The sequence below is a fragment of the Asparagus officinalis genome, chromosome 3 (assembly GCF_001876935.1).
Source record: "Asparagus officinalis chromosome 3, Aspof.V1, whole genome shotgun sequence".
Lineage (NCBI taxonomy): Eukaryota > Viridiplantae > Streptophyta > Magnoliopsida > Asparagales > Asparagaceae > Asparagus > Asparagus officinalis.
In genome coordinates, this window is record NC_033796.1 from 90,135,887 (window position 1) to 90,153,348 (window position 17,462).

Sequence of the window (17,462 nt, forward strand, 5' to 3'; positions counted from 1 at the left end):
GTGGTAAAGACTTCTTGTTCTTCTTCGGAGAGCGGGAAGGTAGGAGCTTCATTACCATCCTCTTCAATGATCGCGGAGGTAGCATTGCAGGACTTGCATTTACCCTTTTTAGTCGAGGAAATCGTTCACTGATCGTCTTCAATTAAGTCGGGATGAACCCAGAGGATTTCGCCGTTTGGGGCTGTGTGTGGCACGAGTCCTTTTTGGCGCTGTCCGTATGGGTCGTCGTTTATTGTCTTCATTCCCACCTTGGTGATGCGTTTTGGTTCAAACCACGCTGTAGGCACTGATCCAAAGCTGATTGATACTGCATTCGCTCCGACATTCTTGGAAGGCTTCGGGGTTATGACGCCTACATCAATTAGTGCCTGGATCTTATCCTTGAGGTGGAAGCATGACTTTGTAGGGTGGTGGACCGCTCTATGGTAGGCGCAATACTTCGGATCCGTCACTTTTTGTTCTCCAATAGGTACTTGAAGATGCCGGGCACCTCGTCATCTTTGAAGGAGTACACCTTAGGAAATCTTGGCTCCGAAGATTTCTGCTTCTGAGGTCGTTGTTGCCATTGCCCCCGAGGTTGTTGTGGTGCTTGTTGTGCTTGTTGCTGCTGCTGTTGCTGAGGTTGTAATTAAAAGGTTTGATTAGCATCAACTGCATTAGCATGTGCCTTACCTTTTCCCCTTGGGTTGAAATTCTGTGCTGGAGCATTTGTCGCCTGTTGGCCTCTCTCCGTCTTATTTCTCCTAAGGAATGTCTCGGCCTGCTCCCCTCGGACCATCAGATCCTTCTATGTTTCGGACGGTGCTGTCCCCATTACTTCCAACACGTCCAAGGACAGATTATTATGGTAGGTCTGGAGAATAAACTCCTCGGTGATCGGGTCTCGGCAATTCATCGCCTTGTTCCGGAACCTTTTGACGAAGGTGTCGACTAACTCCCCGTCTTTCTGCTTCTCATCGAGCAACGATCCGATAGATATCTCAGTGTCGTCGTCGAAGAAATTGGTGAGGAACATGGTCTCCATATCGTCCCAGCTGTTCACGCTTCCTGGCTTGAGGCGACGATACCAATCGAAGGCGGCTCCGCGAAGAGTGCCAACGAATGACCGCACCATCAGAGGCTCATTGCCAGAAATAACCCCCAGGTGTGATTTGAAATAAATCAAATGCTGGGTGGGGGAACCCCTTCCATCGAACGGCGTGAAGTTGATTAGACTAAACTTAACCTGGTTACGACGACTTGGCTCGCCTTGCTGGTTCGTCAATGCTTGGATTTGTTGGGCATGCATTTCTCTCATGTTCTGCATGGCCATTTGCATTTCGAACCTGAAGGTCTCCTGTTGCTTAGCCAAGGCGTCTTCAAGCATCTTGGCCACTTGCTCTGCACTTATCATAAGTGCCTCGCGGGGTTGTCCCTCGCTGGATACCGTGTTATCTGATACGACCGCGGAGCCAGCATCTGATTCTTCATCTTCTGAAGGTATCCTTGTCCGAACCCTTCCATAAGTTGCTCGTTTGATGGCTCTAGACTGCAAACGAGTTAGACGCCGGGGTGCATTATCCCGTGCCGATGTCCCTCTACTGGTCATATTCGTGGTGACCCTCGGAAATTCTCCATCTTCGACTACTCTTCTTCTTCGTCGGAAACGCCTAGGTCTTGGTTCTGGCGCTTCGGCACTGAGCCTTTCGAAGACCGAAACTCTTTCGGGGACCGTCTTGATACAGTTACATTCAGATAATACTGCCCGAATGAGTTTGGAACAGGGGCATTGAGACTCCAGTCTTTGAGGATTCTTCTTCCTGGTTTCCCTCGTGTTCTCATCACGATAGTATGACTCGTCGGCTTGGCGGTCAGAGTAACCTATCGTGTGTTGACACGATTTCTCAGGTATAACGCTATCGTCATCAGACAATAATGTTTTCTTCTGAGGGGGAATTGCCTTCTTAGGGCTTTCGAAAGTCACGCACCTCGAAACATGCCTTATTGGGCGTGAGTTCTTGGCGGGCTCCTGGACTTCAATGCGCAAGTTGGTGCGCGTAGCTGCCCTGGTCTCTTTGTCATGTTGAGGGTGGCGGCGACCCCCAGCATGTTGAGTCGTTCGGGGCTTCTTCATCGGACCCAAACGTTCTTGGACTGGAGCTTTGCCTCTCTCGTCGGGAATTGGACCGAGGCGCTCCATCCTCGGGATCTCCCAGAGAAGCTACTGGAATTATCGGCGACTTCGGTTGGTTCGCCGGAGGTTGAACCTGCTTCGAAGGCTGCGACAATTGTGCCTTAGCCTGAATCGCCGGTTCAGACTTTAGCTTCCAAACTTGGTGGGTTAGTGGCGGCTTCTTGGCTACTTCCTTCTGCAGTTTCTTGCGGGCTTCTTGAACTTGAGCCTGAGCCTGCGCTGATAGTGCGTGGCGCTTGCGAATGCGCTCCTCAAGCGTCGAACGATTCCGTTTGACCCGGATCCATTCGTTCGTTGGGGGCTTGGAGGAACTGCCATTCATCGGTGGGTGAGGCTTCTTCAGATCCGCGTTATAGCGGATTCCGTCGGTGGACTCCATCGCCTTTGCGAATTCTCGGGCTAAGCGTTGGCGTCGTCTTTGGCGGGCTTTCTTCGAGAGAGTCACCATTCCTTTGTTGACGGGGGAATTGGCAGGAACAGGCCTGCCCTGGTTGGAGGTTGGTGGAGCTTCACCCGACGCAACTTTGGCGTTAATCGGGGTAAGGTCGTCTTTGGTAGCTTCAACTTCTTCGTACCAACGGACTTTTCTCCTGGAGGGGAATTTCTGGGATTTCTTGGACTTGCGGGGGGAGGTAGATCCGGACAAGGATGAAAGGTACTCCTCGAACTTTTGTTGGTCGAACTCATACTCGACCTCCTCCTCGACCGGGATCGAGATCCGCGGCTGCGACGCAACGATCTCGGCAGCGAGATCGGTGGCTCCCACTGTTGTCACCAGATTGTTCACGGGGAAAATAGTATTCTTCTTCATTGATGATTCCATTGCCATCTCAAATAACAACTTTTGAGTTACAAAGATCCGGTCTTTTTATAAGATCCGATTACAATGAAAATCAAACAAAATAAAAAGAAAATTACAACTTCTCCTTGTTTGTCGAACAAATCACGAGCTCCTGTTTTACGGTCGCTCGCTTTTGTGGGTTCTTTGCCTGTGCCGGGGTTAATCCGTGGACCACCGTGCTATCTAGATCCGGTCGGATCTACGCAGTATGACGGGTATTATTTCACGAAGGAAATAATAGCCGGGGAGGCTTCACATTGTCGTGCGTAGTCGACTGCGTCTTTTACCATAGTCGGCCAGTAATACCCGATTCTCCTAAGTCGATCATAGAGTTTGGGACCGGGCTGATGTGCACCGCATATCCCATCATGCGCTTCTTTGAGTGATTGTTCCGCTTCCTTGTTGGATAGACAACGAAGTAAAAGACCATCATACGATCGTCGATACAACATTTGCGTTGTGGCGTTGTAATAAAATCTCGGCGCTCTTCGTCGAATCGATTCCCTTTCTCTTACATCTTCAGGTAATAATCTGGATGAGCAAGTCCTCGAAGTCCCAAAGCTTGGATCTTTTTAAGTTCTGAGTCTCGAATCCAGCAGGGCTTCGCCTCTCCAAATTTTCCAACTGTAGGCATCGAAAATTGCCTATAAGTCTCCACGAACGGTTCAGTGTTAAAGAGCGACGATGAACGTCTCACTGTAATCAATTGCTCTGTTTCGGGAGGTTGAGCCAAGGATACTGACAATGCTGCCAATGCATCTGCGTATGCGTTTTGGAGACGCGGAACGTACTCGATGAAAAATTTTTCAAACGAACTTGCCATCTCAATAGCCACCTGGTGGTAGGGAATCAGGTCTCGATTTCTGACTTCATACTCCACGAACGGTTCAGTGTTAAAGAGCGACGATGAACGTCACTATCCGATCCACAAGAGTCTAATTGACATCGACGAATGATCGAAGTGAATCGACGAGCTACGTGAGCTGATAGGATTTCGGAACAACGAAGACCCGGGCCAATCAGGAATCCGGTGATGTTCACAAAAAGGACAATGCCCCTCATGCCTCGATCACTCTACAGATAATCCAACCACCAGAGCGGATCGAACTCTTCGTCAAGCATCCAACGCACTTAGAATCACTCAAATCCGAGTTCGGATGAAGAATCTACGGGGAAAACAACCAAATACACCTCAACGGAGTCTCAGAAGTTCCAAAACACCCCAAGGGGTGTCTCAGAAATTCCGAGACAGCCTAGGGTGTCTAGGCACCCTAGGAGCCCCCTATTGCCTATAAATAGCCCCCCTTTGGCATTATTTTCGAGATCTGGAATTTTGGAGAGAAAGAGGCGAAGCCATGCTGCAGTGAAGAGTGATCGAGCACTTCAGGGGAATTCTTCATCAGATCTTCATCACCCGTGTGTCCGTAAAACGACCCCCACTCCTGAGGAGATTTTAGAACATCCGGGTGCACTTGCCACGTTGGTTGATCGGGAAACACCATCGAAGTACAATTGCCACACTTGTTGATGTGAAGTGGTATTAACTTCGTGAGTTTCATCTGGCAGAACTTCAGGGGAATTCTTCATCAGATCTTCATCACCCGTGTGTCCGTTCCTTAGTATTAGCCCTTGGCGTTAATACTAAGAAGAGCTAATATCTCGCTTTAGCCGAGATAGACGCTTCAAAGCTTCTAGATCTCTCGCGGATCGACAAAGTTCTGTCCGATTTTTCTGGATCAGAAGTTCCTAGATCCCCTCGCGGATTGACGAAGCTCTGTCCGATTGACAAAACACTGGAAAAACTTATTAGTAATAAATTGTTTGTCAAATCATCATCAAAACTATAGGGTCAACAGTTATAACTGAGGATAAGAGTGAATCGATTGTTCTTATCTGAAAACGGAGGTTCCGAAGCCTATAAATACAGCCCTAGGGCCTTAATTTATACAGATCTGGAATTCTTGAGCCTTGGCGAAGCCCTGCTGAATCAGAGACTGAGGAGCATGAATTTCAGAGAGGAGGAGGAGATCGGATTGAGTTCTTCGACATAAGGAAGAGGATTTTGTAAGATTCACTTCCCGATTCCTTCCCTTGAGATCGTACCTAGCTGCGATCTCGAGAAGGGTGGTTATCTCGCTGTTGCTGAGATAATCGCTTCGGTATCGTGATTCCTTCGCGAATCAACAAAACTCCGGATTGATCTAATTCTTCGGTGGTCCATGGATATTAACGTCCCCGGTACAGGCAAAGATTCTACGTAAGTAGCGGATGATAAACGTCCGTTGCGTTTGTTTGAGAAGAGTTATAATTTTTGTTTTTATTATAAAAAGACTATCTTTTTTGTTTTCATTGTAACGACTGAAGTTGTAATGAATACATCAATGAAGATACCAACTTTCACACCAAATTTAGAATTCCTCTGAAGGATTGCCTTGGTCCTCTACCTAAAGATCAAGGCAAAGCGTCTGTTAAGGAACGCTTGGGACCGCTAAAGGAACCCTAAGTAACCATCCAGACTGGGGGTCGTACTCGAGCTCCTAACAATAAAAGGATTTTAGTATTTAGGAAATTACAAAGTGCGCGATAAAAGGATTTTAGTATTTTAGTATTTATTCGGTTTCAGTGTTCACTTCATGTATATACCTTGTAGCTCAAATTGTAAATCCCTAACAATAAAAGGATTTTAGTATTTAGGAAATTACAACACGAGCATAGGTACGTCAAGCAAAATAATCCAAACAAGGAAACCCTCATGTATATACCTTGTATCTCAAATTGTAAATCCCTAAACACCAAACCCGAAATCTAATATAGGAACAATAATAAAAAGAAGATAACTCATCTCAGAACTTAAAATACTGTGTCATGTCACAACTCACATAAGTGTCGTGTCCAGCCTATGCAAGTATAAGTGTCATACTCAAGGTCTAAACTGGTGTCCAACACATGGACTAAAACTAGATGTAATGGATGTCCAACACGTGGACTGCATATGTAAATTGTCCAACACATGGACTGAGAAATGAATGTCCAACACATGGACTGAACATGATAAATATCCAACACATGGACTACACATATAAATTACCCAACACATGGACTAAATGAAATATATGATAAGATGCATATACACTACTTTCACACGTGCCTAGAAGGAAACCTTCAAGTTCGAGATGGAGATGGCCGTGCAACAGATGAGAGAGATGCATGACCAGCATATAGCGGCTCTTACAAATCGTCAAGAAGAGCCCACTCGACACAATCCTCAGAATCAAGATGAAAATGAACGGGAAGGGAATAATATACTTTCACACGTGCCTCGGTGTGCTAACCTAGACTCGTGTCCGCAAGTCATCTCACATGTAGAGATTCAAGATAAACATAAATTTCTAAAATCAGATATTCGAGGCGACTCCTCGTTCACATAGAAGTACGCAAAAATAGTAAACATGCCCAAACAGTTCTCCTCGTTCACATAGAAGTACGCAAAAATAGTAAACATGCCCAAACAGTTTCGGTTAAAACGAAACAACCCAAACAGATCCAAATCGAGGAACATGCCCAAACAGTTTCGGTTAAAACGAAACAACCCAAACAGATCCAAATCGAGGAAAACTAGAAATTTTCCTCGTCAGTCGACTCATGAGTCGACTGGGATCATCGGTCGACTCATTGGTCAACCTAACAGACAAAAAAGAAGAAAGTTGAAATTTTCCCATCTGTCGACTCATTGGTCGACTCATCAGTCGACTCATTGGTCGACTCATCAGTCGACTCATTGGTCGACTCATCAGTCGACTCATAAGTCGACTGACAAGTCGACTCATAGGTCGACTGAGCAGACAATTTTCCAGTTTCGCATATGATGTGTATTTTGTAAAATTTTCAAACTAAAATAATTCTTTTCATCATTTTCAGCAGCATATTTTCGATTCTAACAAGTGTACAAATTAAAACGAAAGATTTGCATGTAATTACCTATACTAAAACACTAAACATATTTATACATGTTTAAAACGGATTTAAAATCAATAAATCATAAATAAACCCATGTATAAATCTAATTCCAGATCTGGATCTAAATTATAAAATGTTGGTGAGTTTTTATTAACTGAAACATTTAAATCTTGCAACCCATATTATAAAGAATCTATCTTTATGCACAAAATACGTTTTAGGCTCAAAATCCGAAATAAAACTCAATGAAATCATACAAACAGTGGGTATAGGGCTGGGCGAGATGTCACTCGCCTCTGATGTGCTGCAAAACTCCTGAACCCTCGAGGAATCGATCCTCCTTCGACAGCACCACAGAATCCTGATGCAAATCCTCCAAAAATTCCCTAAAAATCTCCAACAACGAAGTTAGGGTTTGAGGGGAGAGAGAGGGGTCAGGGTTTCTCTGAGATCTGATGGATTTGGGGTTGGTTTTGGGTAAAAGAATATATACATATAAGCGGTCAAACCCGAAACAAAACCGAACACACCCGTAAACTAAAAGAAAAATCCGAAATCTGCCCGTCAGTCGACTCATAGGTCGGCTCATCAGTCGACTCATAAGTCAACTAATAAGTCGACTGAGCAGACAGATTTCCAGATACGTGCATGTTTTTGCTAATTTGCCAAAACCAATGCACAAAACTCTATAAAAATACACTCATACATCTCTAATGACTTGTTATCAAGTATATCTATGACCTCAAGTCATTTACCATAATAGAATTATTTATCATCAATAATTCACATATCTTCATAACAAAAAAAATATGGGGTTTTACATTCTTCCCCCCTTAAAAAAATTTTGTTCTCAAAATTCAGAAATCATACTTAAACAAATACTATTACTCTAGATAAGCATATCGCGATATTTATATTTAACAATCTAGGATGACTATATTCCCACTCAACCCTTAATCAAATGGAACTAGTACGTCGGGCGAAAAATCCAAACAAGGAACCCCCCATATATATACCATGTGTTCCAAAAGATTAAGAATTAAGCGGAAATATCCTCATTCTAGCGTTAAAACTAAATATAATCACACAAATAATCATACACATAAATCAATCCACTTCCTCAATAGGTGCAGGATGTAGCGCTACATAGAATCTTCGCGCTCTCGAAAATCTTCTTCGATGTCTATACTTAACCATCTAAAATGTAAATACCCTTACTTAACCCCTAGCTAAATGGAACAAGTACATCGAGCGAAAAATCCAAACAAGAAACCTCTCATATATATACCATATGTTCCGAGTACTTAGGAATTAAGTGTTAATACCCTCATTTTAGTGTTAAGTATAAACATCGCCATACATGAAACTATAAGTCATATATAAGTCATACCAAAATTTTAATTTACCTGCTCAAACATATGTGGGTAGTCGAGATGCATGTCCTCTTCGCGCTCCTAAAAAATCTCCTCAATGCCTTTTCGGTTCCACTGAACCTTCACCAAAGGAATTACCTTGTTTCTAAGCATGTTCTCCTCTATGGAAAGTATACAAACCGGAATCTCAATAGTAGTCAAATCCTCCTGAAGCTCTATCTCTGGTTCATCCAACACTCTCTGTTGCTTCTCATCATGTAAGTGCTTTTTGAGCATAGAAATATTTAATACATTGTGAATACTAGACATCGATGCTGGAAGATCTAGTCTGTATGACACAGCTTCAATGTGCTCCAAAATCCGAAAAGGTCCAATATACCTCGGTGCAAGCTTTTCCCATCTTTCGAATCGCTGAACACCTCTTATAGGCGATACCTTCAGCATAACAGAATCTCTAACTTGAAACTCCAAGGGTCTTCGTCCCTTATCTGTATAGCTCTTTTGCCGACTCTGAGCGGCTAAAATCCTCTCTCTGATCAATGCTACCTTCTCAGTTGTAAAACCCCGAAAATTTGAATATAGTGTGATAAATAATTATAAATATGTTATATGGTGAAAATAATATATGTTGATGTTTGAGTATGATAGGAATTGATTTGAGATCGATTCAATGTATATTTGTGAATATATGAGCTCAAAGGCACAAAACATGCACAAAGGCAAAGAGTGATAATCTGATAATTTTGACCAGTTGAGAGTTTCTATATTTTGCACACTGATTTATTTATAATCTGGAAAAGTATATAAGAACAAAGTTGTAGGTCTCTTTAATAGCTTTCCAACGAATCTTAAATCACCTTATTTGGAGATCGTATAAGAAATTTACAATCTTTTTACCGAACCCCAGTCTGAGCATGGCCCAGAACTCTGAGCAGTCGACCGCCGTGGTCTCTGCGGTCGACCGCTGAGCAGTCGACCGCCGTGGTCGCTGCGGTCGACCGATGGACGTACAGACGCTAGTTTCAGTTCTATTTCGGGTTGGTTTTGTTTATACCAAACCCGGTTATTACCCTACTTATATATACTCGTTTTGAAGCTCTCAGAACCCTCTTTCAAACCCTAATAGCCTCAGCCCCCCTTCTCTCTCTCCTCTCAAACCCTAGCTCGGATTTTGGCGTTTTTAGGGCGTTTCGAAGGATTTCGGTGGATTCTCGGTAGATTTTCTGGTGGATTCAGCAGGGAATCGTCCTCCTACAGATCAAGGAGATTGCTACACATCAGAGGCGAGTAACATCTCGCCCAACTTCACCCCTTTTCGTTTTTATGCTTAGATTTGAGTTTTAATCCGGTTTTATTGAGCCTAAATTGTATGTTATGTAGATAAAATAGATCTTTATGGCATAAGATGTGAAAATCATATATTTCAGTCTTTAAAAGTTCACAAATGATTTTTAATTGATGAGATTTTGATCTGAAATGTTTTTATGAAGGTTTAAATCTATTCTTACTGTTTAAGAACTTTTAAAATCATGTTGATTTAAGTTTGGGATTTTTGGTAATGAGGTTTTAACTATTTAAACTGGTTGTTTACTGCCATATACTACTATTGAAATGTTTATATTTGATAGGTATAGAGATTTCCCAAAATTTTATATGAGATTCGAAGTTGACAGAAACCCAGACTGGGATTTTGTTCACTTCGCGGTCGACCGCAGAGGACTCAGCGGTCGACCGTCGCGAGATTTTAGCTAGCAGAATCGGTTCTGCTCTTTGAGCGGTCGACCGATAGATGGCTTGAAATGCCAGTTTAGAATCACACACCGAGTTGAGTGTGAAATTTGTATAAGTATATCTCCTCATACATCTCATCGACAATTACTATTTGGCCCATGTGGTGGGAAAACTAGGTTAAACTCAGTCCTCGTGTTGGACAAGCACTACCCCTTAGTCCTCGTGTTGGGCATATCTCTTAGTCCTCGTGTTGGATACGCATTGCTATTTAATCCTCGTGCTGGATATGCATTACCACCCGGTCCAGGCGTTGGACAACGGTCACATCCGGTCCAGGCGTTGAATAACGGTCACATCCGGTCCATGCACTGGACAACGGTTATATTCAGTCCATGAGTTGGACGTTTACTTCATGCAGTCTATGGGTTGGACATTTAATTTATATAGTCTATGTTTTGGACACTTAATCGTTTTCTGACACGTCACTCATGTGAGTATGATATGACACTTATGTAGAATACGACATGGTATTTATGTAGGTCATTACTTAATACTGTATTTAGGTCTGAGATGGGTGGTATTTCCTTTTACTTATTTTCCGTTCCCGTATTAGACTCCGGGTTTGGTACATAGGGATTTTTAATTTGAGATACAAGGTATATACATGAGGTTTTCCTTGTTTGGATTATTTCGCTCGACGTACCTATGCTCGTGTTGAAATTTCCTAAGTACTAAGACCCCCCTTTGCTTCAGGACAATTGTTTATACATATATATTTTGTGATAACTGTATTTTCTTATACAACGAGCCCTCTCCCTTGGGGTTGGTTGTGATGTTGCTCGCTAGCGCTTTGACGCTCGTTGTCCCTCCCCCTTTCAGGTAACGAGCCAGAAGCCCGGAGAGTCGCAGGTTGATGGCGATACACTTTAGTATTCGGCTATCTATTCTAGCTATGCTTTATTTTGGAGCTCCACTATAGACTTTGTTTAGACTGTTGAGGATTTTATTCTAGATGTTGTAAAGGCCGTGTGCCTTATTTCCTTTACTCAGACTTATTGTATTTGAAATTTGTTAAGAACTTCAGTCTATTCATTTCAGACATTGACTTTGTATTCCTGTATGTTGGATGATGAAGTATTATTGTAATCTCTTTCATTTCATTAGTATCTCTTGTATTATCTTTTACTTGCTTTTGCACCTATACCTGTTGTTGACTCTACTAGAGAGATGTTAATTGTGATGGTGGGAAAACATGTGATGCCTCGCGCCTACTCGCTAACCGAGCCATGCTCGAATAATGTAGCAGAGTATAACGCATTGATTATAGGACTCAATTTCGCTAAGGAGCTGGGGGTGGAGTATCTCGAGGCTTTCGGTGATTCTCAGCTAATAGCCAAGCAAGTTCATGGAGAGTACGAGGTTCGAAGCCAAGATTTAATACCATACCATAAGATGGCAGTGGAGATGGCGCTAGGATAGAGTTTCTTAGGATTCATGTATAGAGTCCGATAAGAATTTCTTAGTATGAGTGAGGACGATATATGCGTATATCTCAAACTTTTGAGAATTTTTTTTTATGACAACTATTTTTGTTTAAAGTATTGGTGTGAATATGAATATAGTATTGTAGGGTGAAAATTTGATTCTTCCGAAGAAAGGAGTTTCGTTTGTATTTATAAGAAAGCTTATTCTACGCAGACGCGTTAGCAGCATTGGCCGTATCACTGGCGCAGCCTCCCGAAACAGAGCAATTTGTTACAGTAAGAACTCACCAACTTCTGATACCGCTCTATAATGAAGATGCCAAGGAAGAAGAGGTTCAAGAAGCACATGCTACTCAAATCGGGTTCGAACCACGAGATTGGCGTTTCCCCATCATCGACTACGTCTTGCATGGAATCTTACCAGAAGATATAAAGGAAAGAGAGTCAATCCGGCGAAGAGCAACAAGATTCTACTACAATACGGAGAATCGAACGCTATACCGCAGGGGGTACGATGGGTTGCTATTGCGCTGCCTATCAACCAAAGAAGCTGAAGAGGTCCTTAGGGAGGCACACGAAGGAGAGTGTGGCGCACACCAACCTGGTCCCAAGCTTTACGATCGCATCAGAAGAATGGGGTATTTTTGGCCTTCCATGATGAATGATGCAATAGCATATGCCCGAAAGTGTAATGCATGTCAAATGCACGGGAATTATGTGCACCAACCTCCGGAGCATATGCATCCTTCGGTCACGTCATGGCCGTTCGAGACTTGGGGAATGGACATTGTTGGCCCTATAAATCCCCGTGCCGGCGGATCCAGCTCCAGACTCAGACAGCCGAGGTGAGTCGCATTTATGAATGCTCAGGTTGACTCAACACCTGTCCAGTCCCTTCGCGCTGTGCGCACTGTGGGCAGCCGTTTGACGGTCCTGGGGTACTGTGCTCTCTCTCCCTTCGGGTCGAGAGAGATGGGAAGGTCCACTTGGGGAATGGACATTGTTGGCCCTATAAATCCCCCATCAGTCAAAGGCGACCGGTTCATCCTGGAAATCACCGATTACTTCTCCAAATGGGCTGAAGCAGCTCCGCTCAGGGAAGTTAAAACGAGCAACGTCATTGGATTCATCAAGCACCACATCTTCTATAGGTATGGCGTTCCAAGACGAATCATACATGACAACGGTCCTCAGTTTGTCAGCAACGCCTTCATAAGGTTCTGCGAAAAGTTTAAAATCCAGGATTTCTCGTCGACGGCTTATAATCCTACAGCGAATGGATTAGCTGAAGCCTTCAACAAGACTATCATCAAAAATCGTGAAAACTAACAAACGAGACTGGGATGACAAGCTTGGCGCGGCTCTATGGGCCTATCGGACCACGGTACGCATGCCAACGGGAGCAACCCCGTATTCACTGGTATACGGATGTGAAGCTGTTCTTCCTTTGGAGATCCAAATCCCATCTCTTCGGATCGCTCCTGCAACCCAGATGACGACCGAAGAACAACATCAGAAATGCCTCGAAGAACTCGAGAGGCTCGATGAAGAGCGCCTAGAAGCTCAACAGCATATTGAGTTTTACCAAGCTAGAATTTCTCGAGCCTTTGACAAAAAGGTTCGACAAAGAAGCTTCAAGGAAGGAGATCTGGTCCTCACTGCTCGCCGACCGATAATCCTCAATTCTAAGAAGAAGGGTAAATTTGAACCCAAATGGGAGGGACCATTCGTAGTGGAGACAGTCTCCTCGAGTGGCGCCTATCGCCTTGTCACCAAGGACGGTGACCGGCTCATGATGCCGATAAACGGCAAATTCCTGAAAAAATACTATCCTTAGTATCTTCAGGATGACCAATGCATCGGGAAGTTCCCGGAAAAATACCACATGGGTATTCTTAGGGATAACCCGGCCATTTTGGAATTGACGAATAAGAAATCTACATTCGAACTCTGAAGGTCAGAATGTCTCTTCTTATTTTCATCAAAATTCTTTAACTCTTATGAGTTATTTTTGTGAGACGAGATCTAATCCTCTGATAGGTTAATCTTCCCTCACCAAATCATCCGCTGATCAAATTAAACGACAGTGGATCCACCAACATTTCCATCTGCCAGTCATTGGCATTTCTCAGACCCAACATGTTAGGTCATAATCACCTAGCATTAAAGTCTCCCTTTGAGTGATAATACGAGTTGGCACTTTCTCCGCTACCCGTATTTCACTCTCTTTGCTTTCTGGTCAAACCTATAAAAGTTAGGGCCAAAGCCAAATTCCTCTCTCGATTCCTTCCATGAACGAGAGGTCCACTTTCAAATCGAGTGATCATACTTTCCTACAGTTAGGGTCATCTCAAACCTCTGCTTGGTCAAACCTTCCTACAGTTAGGACCAAAACCAAAATCCCCTCTCGATTCCTCCCATGAACGAGAGGTCCACTTGGAACAGTCAAACCTACAAAAGTTAGGATTGCTCCCGATCTCGCTTAGTCAAGCCTCCAGATAGTCGAGACTAAGGTCGAGTCATCCATTTTCGATAAACGAAAATCCACCTTTGTCCCCTTTTCCACCAAACCTATAAAAGTTAGGGTTGAAATTGGGTTTTCTCCTCAATGAATGAGGGGTTCTTTGGGTTCAAATGACCAATCCTATAAAAGGTAGTGTCGTTCGGACCTTTCCGATTCTCGGAGTGGAGATCCCACTCTTAGTTTCATCCTTCCGGATTCTGGGGGTGGAGATCCCACCTCGAGTTTCCTTTCCAGCTGAAGATAGAATATAAAATTCTTCCTCTTCAGCACCGGGAGATAGAATATAAAATTCTTCCTCTCCTCGGACCTTCCGATTCTCGGAGTGGAGATCCCACTCTTAGTTTCATCCTTCCGGATTCTGGGGGTGGATATCCCACCTCGAGTTTCCTTTCCAGCTGAAGATAGAATATAAAATTCTTCTTCTTTAGCACCGGGAGATAGAATATAAAATTATTCCTCTCCCGTTTCCTTTCCGGCCGAAGATAGAATATAAAATTCTTCCTCTTCAGCACCGGGAGATAGAATATAAAATTCTTCCTCTCCCGTTTCTCAATCTGTCTTTGCTTTTAGAAAAGACACGATTCTCAACTTCTAATCCGGGCACTCGATGCACGGGGAATTTCATCCCGAAGCCTAAGTAGGGATAAGTCAACGCCTAACACGCGTTGCCGGGTAGTCTATTCCCGTGAGAAAGATGAAGCCTATGTATTCAAAATCATAGCACAAAGCCTCAGAGAGTTTACTCTCTTAGCACAACGTTACATGTGAGACGGGTTTAATAATTCACATGCTAGTCCGATTTCAAACGGTAATCGGTAAAGACATATCAAACCCGTTGACGGCTGGGGGTTTGCCAAAAATCCCATAAATCTGTCATTCAGAATAAGTACAAAAAGATCACAAAAGAAGCAAATGCGGAGTTTCTATTAATAGACCGAGTCAAAAGCATACAATGAAAAGCTCGTTAGCCCGAAGGCAGTTGGCGTTCGAGGATATGAGACTTTAAACTAAAGAGTCTATCTACATAACTCCGCTCGAGTTCCGCCTGCAGATTAGCTCGAGCAGATTCTTCAGAATGGCTTAGAATCTCTGTGGCCTCACTCTTCAGCTTCATCAGTATCTCCTGGGTGGATCCGAGCTCTTCGAGTGCCTGTTCACGAGAACGCTCTAGTCCAGCCAGGTCATTTACAATAAGAGCAGTAGATTCCTCAACGCACTTCAAGGCCTCTTTCAACCTAGTCGTTTCCTCACGGTTCGAGTCCAAAGAGCGGAGTAGCTCAGCTCTCTCCGTATCTTTCCAAGCCACATTAGCCATTAGCTGCGCAATGGAGCTCTCATGTGACTGAAGCTCGCATCCGATAGAAGATTTCAGGTCACGCCACTGTGCCATCCTAAACTCCAACTGAGAGGACACGAAAGAAGAAGCCCCGGTAACCTCCAACTCCTTCAACTCTCGGATCTCTGACTCCAGGGCAGCGAAATTAGCAGTGAAGGAATCGGCCAATTCCAGGTATCCTTCTTCCCTCATCATCATCATGTGACGAGAAAAGGAGCGCCGGAACTGATCGAAGCCGCCTCCTCTGTGAAGAAGTTTCTCGATCAGGCCGTTATAAAAGGCGGTGAAGAAGCTGAGGTCCGTACGAAAAGCCTCTCTGTCAGGATCAGTATCGACCAGAAGGGCGCGGACGCGCTCGTATAGGGAAGATCGAGATCCTACAAGCAACAACGTAGAAGTTCAGTGGGTTATCGAATATGATAAGGAAATTCAAAAGGCGAGTTCCGAGCATACCAACGCCAACGGACGTCCCCTCAGGTTGAGGTCCGACAGGCTCTGAGACAGTGGCAGAAGTAGTCATAGAGGGTATATCAACCACTGCAGGCGGATTGCTCATATCACTCGGTAAGGGCGGGGAAGTACCACTTCTATGCAGGCTTTCAGCCCCGGGAACTGTAGTAGTATCAGGCTCAACGGCCAGTCCTATAGTTACATTCCTATATTAGCTAAATGAAAATTTGGACAAATAAGGAGAACCGGGATAAGAAGATCTCATGCATACCTGCAATTCCCCCGTCCTCAGATGCAGTCGGAATGCCCAGAGTCATAAGAGTATCGGCCCAAGCGGCTGGTCCTATGGTGGCACCCTCTTATTAGTCAAAATGAAAATTTAGACAAATAAGGAAGATTGGGATAATAAAGTTATCTGCATACCTATAGATCCATCATCCGTAGGCATCTGAGGAATGCCAGGAGTCATATGAGAATCAGTCCCAGTGGCTGGTCCTATGATTGCACTCATATATTAGTCAAAAGCCAGATGAACATGGAGAAGTACGATATCCCTAAATCGTATGCGTACCTGCGAGCCCGTCACTCCGAGGCAAGCTGGATATGCCAGGGATCGATATCGGTCTAATCCCAATGGTTGGCGCTGCAATAATTAATCATTCGTTAGCCAGATAAAAGATCAGGCAAGAGAAAAGGAATCAGATATATACCGTTGGATGAATCATTCCCAAAGAATGGTCTCTCAGTTCCTCTGGAAGTCTGCTCAGCCAGCATGTCAGCTAATAAGCCGGCATCGGGCTTCGAGAAGCTTGGCCTGTCCATCGCAACACCTGCAGGGTAACCTGAATATTAAAAGATGAGGAAAGCTCGAGAAAATACTTTTAGCAAAAACGGAAGATCTTCCTTCCCCATGCTTGAGGAAAGTAACATTGGATGTAGATATACCTGAATATGGGACTGGGGGCTCAACATTATTCATCTGCTCAAGATCGATGTTTAGATCGATGCCCAAAGACCCATTATGAAGGGCGTCGCACATCTGTTGCATAAAGCAATCCATGTTATCAGCACCAGGAGATACCGAACCCGGTGGGAGTTCACCCTCTTCGAAGAAACCTGGAGCATGAAACATGGTTACAAATCCCAAAAGGTAAACAACCTTAAAGCAATGGCAATAAAATGTTACCTTCCCCTCCGTCAGCGGTGCTTCCTAAGTCCACTCCGTAAGGGCGCTGACCGTCGTGGGGCTTATGAGCGGTCTTCTTCCTCTTCGGGGCACCAACCCTCCGAGGACCAAAGGGTCGGTCATGCACAGGCCTGTCACACGTTTCAACGTGTGTAGGAGCCGGCGGCTCATGATCGTCGGCTGTCCTACCTAAAGTGACAATAGCCATTTCATTAAATGGACAAGAGCTGTTATTAATGGAGAAGGAGAATCAAAGAGGCAGGACAAACCGATATCAAGATCCCCTCCGTCGGTATCCGCATCCACATATTCTTCCTCGGAAGTCTCGTCTTCGTCACCCGTAGGGAGAAGCTCTTCATCATCTGTGAGAAGAGATTTGGCATGCCCTTTTCTCCGCTTCTGAGCAA